Below are 13,615 nucleotides of genomic sequence, written 5' to 3'. Positions count from 1 at the left end.
TTGAGGAACAAAAGGGAGGGAGTTACCCCTTCTCAAGGAGCCACAAGGATTATTTACACAAAAATGATTTTTCATAATTCATTTATCTACAAGCATTCCTCTAAGGAAAAGAAGTATATCGAGAGGGAAAATTTTTAATATAATTGATCTTCATAAAAATATTACAAATGTAGAAGAAGATGATTTGTGAACTATTATGTAAAGCTTCCCATCCTCCCCCAAAATAATGCATCTACCTACAGATTCTCTCTAAAAGAGACTATGTGAGAATCCACCCTTAGAGAAAAGATTTTAGCAGCATATTCAAGGAACTTCTCCATTAAATATTCTTTGGATCTTCTGTACTCAAACAATACCATCATGATGGTATACTAAATAGCATTGTGCAAAACCACCACATGCTCCATTAAACTCCCAAAGAAATCCCCATACATTACCTTGAGCAAAGGAATCCCTATTGTTAAAGTATTAGGTAAAGTAGACAAGGAAAATAATGGAATCATCCACTCCAACTTCTATTCTTCCCAAACTGAGTCCACATTCCCAACACCACCAAAACAATCCTCGTTGCAAGAAATTTACAACAATGAATCTGTAATTCATGGCATATATGATATAGGTCAAAATATAATGAAATGACAATAGTGCAACTAAGAAGTGGCCACAAAACAATTTATTCCTTAGAACTAATCAACATTAATAATCTTCCACCATTTGATAGAGCCATATGCAAGAATCATGACCACATATGATAGGGAGATTGACTCATGCTCCTAGTCTTCTTACAAGACTTCTGGGGTGTCTCTTCCACACCACTTGCCACCTATAGGACCTTAACTTGGGATTGTTATGGATTGGTATGAACCTCTCTCATTCATGGGATGATGGTAAGACCTTCTCCTTCAGTTTCCAAAAGGAATTTGAACTCTATCGTTTATCTTCTGCGAGCATTGCACACTTCAATGTGGTCTTCCCTAGCTGAACTCACCAAAGGCTCACCTAAGGAAAGACCTTAAAAATGGTTTCTCTACATTTGAGGGCCCTTCCTTCTATACACATGATGTACATGGAATCTACTCACTATCCCCAAGAGGTCATATAGAGTGAACATTGGGGAAGTGAGTTAGAGCTCCATCTTCAAGAACTACCTGGACAAAACCAATTACAGTGTGAAATCAAAGTAATTTCACACAAGGTAGTAAAATTATTCAAAACACCTATCTAATAGCACATAGATTCAAGAAAACATGCAAGCTAAAAGATCTTCAAGTGACAGTACAGATCTCTATCATCAAAAGCTAAGAAAAATGCTCACAAAATGCTTTAGAATGTTGTTTGCAAAAATACACCATCCATACAATGGACTTCCAACCCTACTCATAGGTTTCCTCTAGCCTTATGTAGGGCGGTTGGGTGGTTATAGACTACTTAGAATGCATTTCCAACGATTTGCAACTAAAAGTTGCACAATGTAACTTTTGTTAGGATTAACCTCAGATAGAAATAATAGTTACATGCAAATATAACCAATACCAGAAAATAGTAGACCACATTAAAGAGAACACAAGACACCAAGATTTAATGTGGTTCACCCAATCCATAGGCTACATCCACAAACAGCAAGTCCAATATTATTTATACAGTGATTACAACCTAATTACAATCCGTAATCCCTTACAGATCAATACCACCACAAGAAGCTATAATATCACCACTCATCATGAATCCCTAACCCCAAGTCTTTTTATACAAGCTTTTGTTCTTTACAAAATTAGGGCTAGAATAATAGAAAAATAGTAGCTGATGCCTTTTATAATATAAGAAAATTTTTGGCTTCGAAAACCCCCACGAGGGCATTGCCCCTCAACACCACTCTATACTATGAAAGGGAGTGCACCTAGGGTGAAGCTCAAGGATCCCGTAGGGGCGCTACCCCTTGACCCCGCCTTGGGGGTGCTTCCCCCAAACCCCCATAGAAGTAATCTGGAGGGAAATAATGTTGAATAAACCTCTAAGGGTCAAGGGGAAACTCCCCCACAAGGGTTTTTGGGGGAAATGCCCCCAAAGCCAAAAATACCCTTATATTATACAAGGTGTCAACTACTATTTTTCTATTATTTTAGCCCTAACTTTGTAAGCAGCAAAAGCTTGTATAAAAAGGCTTATGGTAGGGATTTCATGATGAATGGTGATATTTTAGCTTCTTGCAATGGTATTGAGTTGTAAGGGATTACAGATTGTTATTAGGTTATAATCACTGGATAATAATAACATTCGACTTGTTGTTGGTGGACATAGCCCAAGGATTGGGTCAACCACATTAAATCTTGGTGTCTTGTGTTCTCTTTTATGCGATCTACTATTTTCTAGTATTGGTTATATTTGCATGAAACTATTATTTTTGTTTGAGGTCAATCCTAACAAGTGGTATCAGAGCTAGACGGTCGTCATTTTTTTCTTTTTCTTTTTTTAACCAAATCATCATTATTATTATTTTAGCGATCTTCTGCAAAAAAGTCTCACAGTTGAGTGGGAGCAATGGCAGATGAGGGTAAGCTGAGGGTTGACAAGTTTAATGGGTAGAAGTTTTAGTTATGGAAAATGTAAATGGAGGACTATCCTTATTAGAAGGATTTATGGAAGTGGTTCAAAGGAAAAATCAAGAATCGGGGATCTATGACAAATGACGACTGGGATCTTTTGGACAGAAAGGCACTTGGAAGCATTTGATTAAGCCTAGCACCATCAGTGGCATTTAATATTATAAAAGAAAAGACAACAAAAGAGTTGATGCAAACCCTAGCAAAACTGTATGAAAAGCCCTATGCTTCAAACAAGGTATTTCTCATGAAGAATTTATTTAATATGAAAATGACAGAAATTGGATCTGTTGTGGATCATTTGAATGAGTTTAATACTATTACTAGTTAGTTATCTTCTGTGGGTATCAATTTTGATGAAGAAATTAGGGCTCTCTCGATTTTGTGTTCTTTACCTAAAAGTTGGAATGGCTTGGTAATGGCTGTGAGTAATTTTGTCTCTTGATCTAGTACCCCAAAATATGATGATGTGATTGGTGTTATTTTGAGTGAGGAAACTCATAAAACCTCAAGTGGATCTACATCAAGAAGTGCTTTGAACACACAAAGCAGAGGTAGAATGACTGAGAGAAGCAATAATTTTGGAAATTGTGGGAAATCAAGAGGAAAGTCAAAGGGGAAGAGGTCTCAATCTAAAGGACCAAGAGATTGCTCGTACTATGGGAAATCAGGGCATAAGAAGAAAGATTGTTGGACTTGAACAAACAATGAGGGAAATAAACTAGAAGGGAACAAGGAGGCAAATGTGGTAACAAATCTAAAGAGGATGCTTTACTTCTGTCTTTAGAAAGTGTTGATGATTCATGAGTTTTAGATGATGGTGCTTTAATTCACACTAAACCTCATAGAGTTTATTTCATTGATTATGTCCAAGGGGATTTTGGGCTTGTTTATTTTGGGGATAATGAACCCTATCAGATTGTTGAAAGGGAAAAGTTAAGATTAAGTTGCAAAATGGGAATCATTGGCTACTACATGAGGTAAGACATGTTTCAAGGCTGAGTAGGAATTTAATTTTAACAGGGCAACGCAGTGATAAGGGTTGTGTAGTTACTTTTAATGATAAAAATTGGAAGGTTTCAAAAGGTTCCCTTGTAGTAGCAAAAGGTGTGAAAGTAGGAACCATATATTTTTGTGCAGGTCATATTGTTCCTTTTACTTTGATTGTTTCAAAGAAAAATTAATATTCAGGAATAACTGTTGCAGTTGAGTAGGGAGAACAAATAGTTGTTGTAGATTATGATACAATGTTGTGGCACAATAGACTTGGGCACATGAGTGAAAAAGGTATGAAAGTATTGCATTCAAAGAATGTTTTACCAGGTCCAAAAAGTGTTAATATGGATTTCTATGAAAGTTGTGTATGGAAAATAAAAGAGAGTGAGCTTTGTGATGACTAGAAAGGAAAATAAAAGTGATAAATTAGAGCTTGTGCATACAAATGTATGAGGACCAACTCAGGTATCTTCTCTTGGTGGCTCTCATTATTATGTTATATTTATTGATGATGCAACTAGAAAAGTATGGATTTATTTCCTTAGATAGAAATCTGATGTATTTCAAACTTTTAAGAAATGGAAATGCTTGGTTGAAAATGAGACCGGAAAGAAATTAAAATATTTCAGATCTGATAATGGTGGGGAGTATTATAGTCATGAATTTGAAAACTATTGCTCCACTAATGGTATTCATAGATAGAAAACTGATCCAAGGACTCCATAGAAAAATGGAGTGGTTGAATGCATGAACAGGACTATAGTGGAGCATGCAAGAAGCATGAGGTTGCATGTAGGGTTGCCCTTAAACATGTGGGTGTAGACTGTTAATACTGATATATATTTGATTAATAAAGGTCTCTCTACTGCTTTGGGTTGTGGTATTCTAGAGGAAGCATGGACTAGTAAGAAGGTGAGTTATTTTTTCTCAGAACCTTTGGTTGTGAAGCATTTGCCCATATAGATTCTGAAAATAGAACCAAGCTAGAAGCTAAGTCAAAGAAATGTGTATTTTTTGGATATGGCATTAATGAATTTGGTTATAGGCTTTGAGATTTTGAAAATCGTAAAATTATAAGAAGTAGGGATGTCATATTCAATGAGAAAGTGGTGTACAAAGATCTGTTGTAGCAACATGAGAAGAAAGAAAATGATTATGTAGTGTTGGATGATACTCTAAAAGTTGATGTTCCAAAAATTCCTCATGATGTGAAACAATGGCAACAACAAATACCACACACCCCAGTGAATGTTAGATGGTCAACAAGGATGAGTAGATCTCTAGAAAGATTTTCTCCTTCCTTGTATTCTATTTTACTAACTAATGTTGGTGAACCTAAATGTTATGATGAAGCTATACAGGTGGATACAAAGATTCAATAGGAGTCTGCAATGAAAGAAGAAATGGACTCTTTGCTAAAAAATAAGACATGGGACTTATGCAAGTTACCTATAAGTAAAAGGTTTTATAGAATAAGTGGGTTTATAGGTTGAAAGAAGAGCATGGACATAAGAAAAGATTTAAAGCCAGGTTAGTTGTAAAAGGATTTGCACAGAAAAAAGGCAGGGATTTTGATGAGATATTTTCTCATGTTGTTAAAATGACTTCTATTCGCATTGTTTTAAGTATTGTGGCTACTGAAGATTTGCATTTGGAGCAGCATGATGTTAAAAAATCCTCCCTTCATGGTGATTTGGATGAAGAGATATATACGGCTCAGCCACAGGGATTTGAGGTTAAAGCTAAGGAGAACTTAGTGTACAATTTAAAGAAAAGTTTATATGGCTTGAAGCAAGCACCTTAGCAATGGTATCTGAAATTTGACAATTTTATGCATGAGCATGGATATAGTAGGTGTCATTTAGATCATTGTGTTTATTTTAAGAGTTTGGATGATGACAGCTACATTATTTTATGTTTATATGTTGATGATATGCTTGTAGTTGGATCTAACATGAATCATATTAAGGGGTTGAAATCCTTGTTAGCACATGCATTTGCTATGAAGGATTTGGGGGCAGCAAAACAAATCCTTGGTACAAATATTTATAGAGACAGGAAGAACAAGAAATTGACATTATCTCGGGCTAATTATATTGAGAAGGTGTTGCAACATTTCTAGATGGAGAATGTTGAAGTTGTCAGCACAACTTTCCCTGGTCATTTGAAGTTGACTAAGGAGATGTGTCCCAAGACATGAGAAGAGGAGGACAAGATGTCTAAGGTACCTTATTCTTCAGCTACAGGAAGCTTAATGTATGCTATGGTATGTACTTAGCCAAATATTGCACATATAGTAGGAGTTGTTAGCAGGTATATGAGTCATCCAAGAATTGAGCATTGGAATGCAGTTAAATGGATTCTCAAATATTTGAGAGGAACATCTAGCAAGTGTTTACACTTTGGGAGCTCTACTATTGATTTACAGTGCTATGTTGACTCAAATTTGGTAGGAGGTATTAATACCAGGTGGAGTACTACAAGTTATGTATTTACTGTTGGTGTGGCAGCCATGAGCTAGGTTTCTAGGTTATAGAAGGTTAATGCTTTATCCACTACAGAGGTAGAGTATGTTGTTGCCACAGAGGTAGCTAAGGAGATGATGTGGCTTCAGTTCTTCTTGGAAGAATTGGGACACCCTCGGAAGAATAATTATTTTTTTATAAATAGTCAAAGTGTCATTCATCTTGTAAAGAATCCAACTCTGCATGCAAAGACAAAACACATATAGTTGCAGTACCATTTCATTTGGTTAGTTTTGGATGATGAATAGTTAAAGCTAGAGAAGATACATACAAATGATAATCCATCCAATATGTTTACAAAGGTTGTGACAAGGGATAAGCTAAATTCCTCTTTAGCTTCGATTGGTCTTCTCAACAGAACAAAATAAAAGCACAGCAGAGTCCAAGGTGGTTTGATATATTCTAGTGGGAGCTACAGGTTTAGCAGTGTTATGATTAGTTTCCAAATGGGAGGTTATTATTGTGGAGTCTAATCAGTCTCCAAGTGGGAGATTGTTGTGATGTGGAGCCTAATTAGACTTAGAGATTTATTTAGCATGATTTCTCTCTAGATTATTTCTATGGGGGTTTGGGGGCAGCTCCCCCAAGACAGGGTCAAGGGGCAGCGCACTTGCGAGGTCCTGGGAGCCAAAAATACCCTTATATTGTTAAAGGGATTGACTATTATTTTTCTATTATGCTAGCCCTAATTTTGTAAGTGGAAATAGCTTGTATAAAAAGGGTTAGGGTTATGGATTTCATGATGAATGGTGATATTATAGCTTCTTGCAGCGGTATTGAATTGTAAGGGATTACAAATTGTAATCAGATTGTAATCACTAGATAATAATAATATTGGACTTGTTGTTGGTGGGTGTAGCCCAGGGATTGGGTGAACCATGTTAAATCTTGGTGTCTTGTGTTCTCTTTTATGCAATCTACTAGCTTTTGGTATTGGTTATATTTGTATGTAATTGTTATTTCTGTCTGAGGTTAATTCTAACAACTTTTACAACTTTTTGCAGTTTTCACCAATTTGGTCAAATGACCTTCCTATCTTCTCAAACTTCACCACAAACCTTAACTATGGTAAAAACCTCACCCTTTGACCTCATGATGACATCATCATCATGCCTTGTGCTAATCAAAGGGGTTTACATCTTCCTAGCCCCTAATTACACCTACTAAGAGGCCCTAAGAACCTATGAATAAAACTCTCCAGTGAACAAAATCTTCCATATCCAAAATGCCCTAAGGCTCACATTTTCACAAAAAAATATGGAACTTTGAGATTGCCTAAGTAATCCTTAAGTTCTCTTGCACCAACATACAAGGGAGCCACTGAACTTAGCACATTGTGAAAATCCTTTGAACTAATCCAAATGAAGCTTAGACAAATCCAAGTTTAAGAGTGATGTGATCATAGGGTTAACTAAAAATATGAGTAGCAATAATTTTGTGTCAATGTACCATATAAAGAACTATCAATGTTTTGCATATTCTATTGTGTCAAAATGTGAATCTATTGCTGCTATGTCTCACTATAGTTTCCACCATGTGCAAATCAACTTCTTCTATTCATATTCAAGTGTATCTTTTCTTTGACTTTTTTTAGTGAAGAATTGAAATTAAAAAAAAGTTGTGAAGTTAAATGCAAGGGCCAAAAAAGGGGATGGAAATACAAGGAGGAAACCATACTACTATTCAGCAAGGGATATTGATTAAATATTTTTTATAAAATGTTTATTCTAGGAATATACAATGTGTATCTCTATACAATTCATTTTTTGATAGTTTGTAGGGCGAACAATAACAATTGTGTACTGGTGTTAGATTTCCAATAGATAAAAGCTAAACAAAATTCAATGCCTCTAATTCGTATCGGCTAAAACCTTGCACCTAATGGTGCAAGTGTTGGTAATAAATTACATGGTAAGAGGAATACTCAAGAGGGCTCAATTCACTATACAAGAAAGGATCTGCTTTATACTAATGGCAAAACCATTTCCCTCTTGTCAAATTAGCTAGACTATCAACCACAAAAACATCTAACCTGTAAATATTGCATCACAATTAAGAATTAAAAATGTGGGCATGTTTTCATTCTGTGTTTAACACTTCTCATTTTCAATTTTTCCCTCTTTCTAATATTGGCTCATTTCTTGCACACATCCCATCAAGTAGGTAAATAATTGGAAGTCAAATTATAATGTGCTAAGTCAAAGAAAATTGTTCATTTTGTAACTAACATTACATTATTTTTGTTACTTAGATTTTACATCACCTAAACAATTCCTACCACCACCAAAGATCTTTGTGCACCACAAGACTCTGCACCAATGACTTCATACCCTATTCTTTTTTCTGGTCATTTTATCTTTTATTTTTGAGTACCCTATTCTTTCTTTCTAATCATTTTATATTTGAGTAGCTTAGTTAGCAGTTTGTCGCCAGGGTATTCTTTGTAGATTTTTCAAGCTTATCTACTTTGCTGACTACTGGTGGGTTTTATAGATTTACAACCTTGTAAGCATTATTAAAATAAATCATTGTGTTACCCTGATAATCTACCCAAGAAGTTAAAAGAAAATTTTAGTTCGGGAATGAGAGTAAAATTAAGATGCAAAAACCTTCTCTCTCCCTATACTAAAAGCTTCTCTCCTCATACTAAAAGTTTTCTCTCCTCACGTACTAAAAGCAGCTCTCTCTCTATTTACTAAAAACTTTTAGAAACAAGTTTGGGTTTGAATTGTGTCTTTTCTCAAAATATGTATGTTAGAGACGGTTACTAATCTTTTACCCAATTAATAAAAATTGTGTGTGTCACCGGCTTACCTTTGATAAATTCCTCCATTAGCCTTCCTACACAAGAAACCCAAAGTACACATGCTGGGAAAACTTTGAAAGTTGTAGTCAAAGATTAAGACCAGACCATCATCTCAATATCCTCACACATTGCTGCTTCCTTCACACAATGCATTTTGGAATGAGCGCAAGGCCAGGTGCTCAATGATTGAAAGAATAAGCCCAAGAATAGTCTGATGGAATGTTGTGAAATATTTAATGCAAGATTTGGCATCGGAAAGCATGTGAACTGTTTGACGGAATACCCCAAACTCCAGCCAAAACTCTCATTGTCCAGAGAATCTTAACAGGGAACAAAGGTGAAAATATCTCTATATGCAAGGGATAGTTGATGATCATGAAGAAAAATAGTTACAGAATATGCACAATTAAAACCTTTAAATGAAGAGATGATGCAAGTGAGTGAGGCTTAAAACAATCATCCAAATTAAAGATGTTGTTGACGAAGATATGTGCATGATTAAAGGGAACCTGAGTTAAGAATAATGCCACATTCAAGAAGCCTCCCCAACATGTTGTCATTGACAGAGTGCCTCAGAGAGAGACATAGTTTCTCATCCATTCCAAGTCTGATCTAAATACATTGAACCGAGCATATGGCAGACTTCCTCCAATGAGAGGCTAACAATATCAGAATGCTTGTGAACCATTTGACATAATGTCTTTTATGTCAAACATACCCCAATCACATCATGTTGATTCTCCATGGCTTGGACGATTCGCATTGATAAAAATGATTTAAATGAAATGAGAGGTTTCTATTATCTAACGTCAAGCACATATTTAATCTCACCAACCAGCGGCATCTGCCTCAAAACAATTGTAATGCATTCCAGACTCGTGCTTTAATTTGATTTGAAATATAAAGCTTATGTGTCTTCAATGACATGAGTGTATGCAATGCAGTAATAAGATACATAGATTGTTCAGCAAAATGGTGTCTACTTCTTACCAACCTGTGAATCCAGAACCATAGAAGTTGTGACGCATGCTCCTTGATCAACACTTTAAGCTTCTCTCCTTCCAAGACCAACCATCACTTTCTCTTAGTCCAAGAGTCTAACGGGATTTAAATTATTCATGTGACTCATCATCCATCACTTTGATAAATAGAGATTGTAGCTATGGTTATGCTCAACAAGTAAATATCCCTACCACTAAAGAATCATCACTCCATGTAATGGCTATTTTCAGACAGAGACACAATGAAAAAATTTGGGATCGTGAAGCTTATTGTGAGACGAACATAAAATCTGAAGCTTGTGGAAATTTTTCATCACTTCACACTAATGAAAGATCTCAAGAAGGGAATTTGAGTGTCTAAGATATAATGGTCGACTTACAAGATACGTCGCAAGAGGCAAGGAAAGCTAGGAGGGAAGCGCACTTGGAGCTTGGAAACAAGGTATCAGTATTGGTCAATAATAATAATGAATCAGATCTTGATGTTGTCTTTGCATTAGTAAATGGAGATGTACAAGTATAAGTTGAGCAATAATCATTTGGAATAAATCCTGAGTGAACATGCATAGCATAACATGGAAGCATACACTCAAGCTATGACATGTAATGTGATGTGAATGAAATGTTGTGTAGTATCTATGATGGAACGCCCCAACTCTCATATTGCGGCATGCCATTCATCCAAGGCTTAAGAGTGCACGCACGAAAGGAGACTATTTTGATATAATGAGGAGCAATGTGCATGATTTTTCCTATTCACACCACCCAACATGTGATATACCATTTCCTTGCAACCGCTAAGTGGTAAAGGGATGCTTATTTTGCTCACTCAATAAGAATGAAGAAATGGCAATGTATGGTGTACTTCCTCTGATGCCTTTGCACAGATAGGGTCTTCAATAAATTCATGAAACTATGAATCTTCCTATATCTACTTCGAGCTCAGCATTTTGGCATATGATAATTGCTTTGAACATTGACAAAGCATTGACAAGGTCTATGAGCTGTTTGACAAAATGCCTCAAGGAATATCACCATGGAAATGAATTGGAGAGGTTATGCAATATATACGTGGTATGAGGAAGGATACAAATGATGAACATAGAGGTACAAAGTACTCTATTATTTGTTTGGAAGGCACATATTACCACCTTGGCCATGAGGATATGTTATGGTACCAACAAGGCACATGAGTTGGTAAGCCCATAATCTGAATCTCAAAATCCTAAGAATGAAAGACTACACATCTAGGAAGATTTGTCAAAGGAAAATGTTGATGTTCATATTATAAAAGTAATTAAACCTGAATGTACTTGTTCAATCCCAATTTGACCTAGAGGAGTTTATTGACAGCATTCATATCCACTCTGGTCTATGTATGAGCATGCCAAACACAATCACAAGACATCCACTACAAGAACTTTTCATGAAATTTATAATGGAGTGAAACTTTTCATGGAATTTATAATGGAGTGATGAAGGTATATAGAACTAGCATCTTGAGAGAATAGTGCTTGTGTAATACAGTGGTTGTCATTGAGTCAGTCATGATAGTTTTTAAGGACTGATGTGATATGTGTTTTTGTTGGGAAGAGAGCTGAGTAGTTAACTTTTATAATCCCTAAGGACTTCTCATAAATGGAAGTGAGTTGGTGGACAAAATGCTCAATAAAGAAATGAACATATTTTGGTTTTGTGTGTAAGAGGAATTGTTAAAGTACAGATGGAGACTTATGGATTCATGAAGACATGACAACTATATAATTTTGATGAAACATCTATCCTCACATGCATGTGAGTCACACAATGTTTTGCAAACATATATGCCAATTTTAGCATACAAACAAGGCATGTGAACTGTATGATATAATACTTCGAGAGGGGAGCGTACCTTGAATAGCTCAATGGGGTGTAGTAATTTTGGTGCAAGGTGTTTTATGAACATAAAATTGACATGTGTTGCTTATTGTAACAAAAGTTAGGATTTTGTACTTTGACTTCATAAAAAGTTGAAGTTGGTTATGAAATGCATTCCCAATGTCCAAATCCTAACTTTCTAGGTAGTTGTGAACCTAAAAAGTTGGTTATTCTAGAATGGCTATAAATTCACAAATCTAAATGTAATACAAGACTTTTTGGAATTTGAAATAGGGGAAGGCTTATGTTGCTTATGATAAGATAATTTTTAGAAAGTGTGTACAGAGGTTGTCTCTGTAATCAATTTCTTCTTATGTTCTTGGTGCAAGGAAATAAAGGAACGCACATTTTGTATTCTCTTTTCTTCAAAGTCTAAACTGTTTGGGTGTTGATTCTTGTTGTAATTAATTTTTTCACAGTATGGTGTAGATTCCAATGAATAATTGAATCATCACTGAGCTAATGCTAACCTTCAAGCATAGTTCTTGATAGTTCTCATTGGCGGTTTAAGTTATTCAAGAAAGCTATGAAGTCATGTGGTGCATTTGTCATCAATAACTTTCTCTCTATCTTTTAAAGTTTTAATTTATTTATGTTGAAAAATAAAATACAACCATCATATAAGGGAGTTTCCCCTCTCAAATGTAGAGGAAGATTGTAATACGGTAATGATCGATTTCAATCTCTCCAACTATTGGCACAATTGTCACTATTCACAAGGCAAACAAGGTCAATTTTAGAAGTAACTATCATAGTGACAAATCTATTTACCAATAGATTTTTGGCAACTTCAATGGAGATTAAAACAAGAAAAATTATTTAGTCGCTTGTAATGAAGCAAGATGATATTGCCACTTAAGAATGTGTTTCCAGTTCTAGAACTGAATCTTGGCTTCTAAGACACACAAGAAGATATTATTTCAGATTTGAACACTCTAACCTAGAGGTGTAGATGAACTGCTCAACAATACCATCAAGTGAATCAAGTTATAGAAGAAGAGGAAGAATTCGGGAAAATCTTGCAAAGAGCTCCTATTAGTCAAAACGTTGTGGTTGTTGAAAGAATAATTGCTATTTCAAGAAGAAACAAGCAAAGTCTTGGTCACATCCATGATCAAGTGAACAATAACTCGTAACATGGTTGATAAAAGGTACCTTCCTTGGAATGAAGGTTGGTGACTCTATTTAGAAGATTGAATATTGGTGACTCTATCTAAGGTTTGAACTCAAAACATGGTTTGGTACAAAGGGAAAGTTGAAAGTGATAGTGATAGTTGAAAGAGTTGATGAAATCCAACTCCACAGCTCACCAAGATCACTTGCATGCAAATAACCTGTCGAAGGGAAACCAAGAAGGAAGAGGTGGAGCTTGAAAAAACCCTAAACGGACATGAGAGAGAACATATTGCAAAATAATGAAATTGTATTTACAATGAGAATGGAATATGAGTTTACAATGTGAGAGAGACCACTTATAAAGGCCTCAAGGAAGCTTGTAGAACAAGCTGGAAAGTGGTAGATGATAAGGTTGACAACCAAGCACTCTTCCACAAAAAGGTGGAACATGCTCAAAGGGAAGAAACTCTCGTGTTGTCAACAACTCATCACTACATGCATTAAATACTAAATATTAAATAAATGCATTAACCTAAGTAAGCTTAAATAAATAGAATAAATAATTAATAATTAATTAATTAATTACTCTAACACCCCCCCTTAAGTGCAACTTAGGGGAATACCTTAAGCTCGCAAAACTAAGATGAAATGCAA

General features: G+C 35.5%; 1 pseudogene; it reads right to left on the bottom strand.

Moving 5' to 3' along the window:
• Positions 1–236: 236 nt before the first annotated feature.
• LOC149553940 (auxin efflux carrier component 4 pseudogene) overlaps positions 237–13,615 on the bottom strand; it is a 30,981-nt pseudogene continuing 17,602 nt past the window's right edge.

Source organism: Cupressus sempervirens, chromosome 6, assembly GCF_028749045.1.
Source record: "Cupressus sempervirens isolate cs-2001-9-10 chromosome 6, ASM2874904v1, whole genome shotgun sequence".
Classification (NCBI taxonomy): Eukaryota; Viridiplantae; Streptophyta; class Pinopsida; order Cupressales; family Cupressaceae; genus Cupressus; species Cupressus sempervirens.
This window is presented reverse-complemented; position numbering and strand designations above follow the sequence as displayed.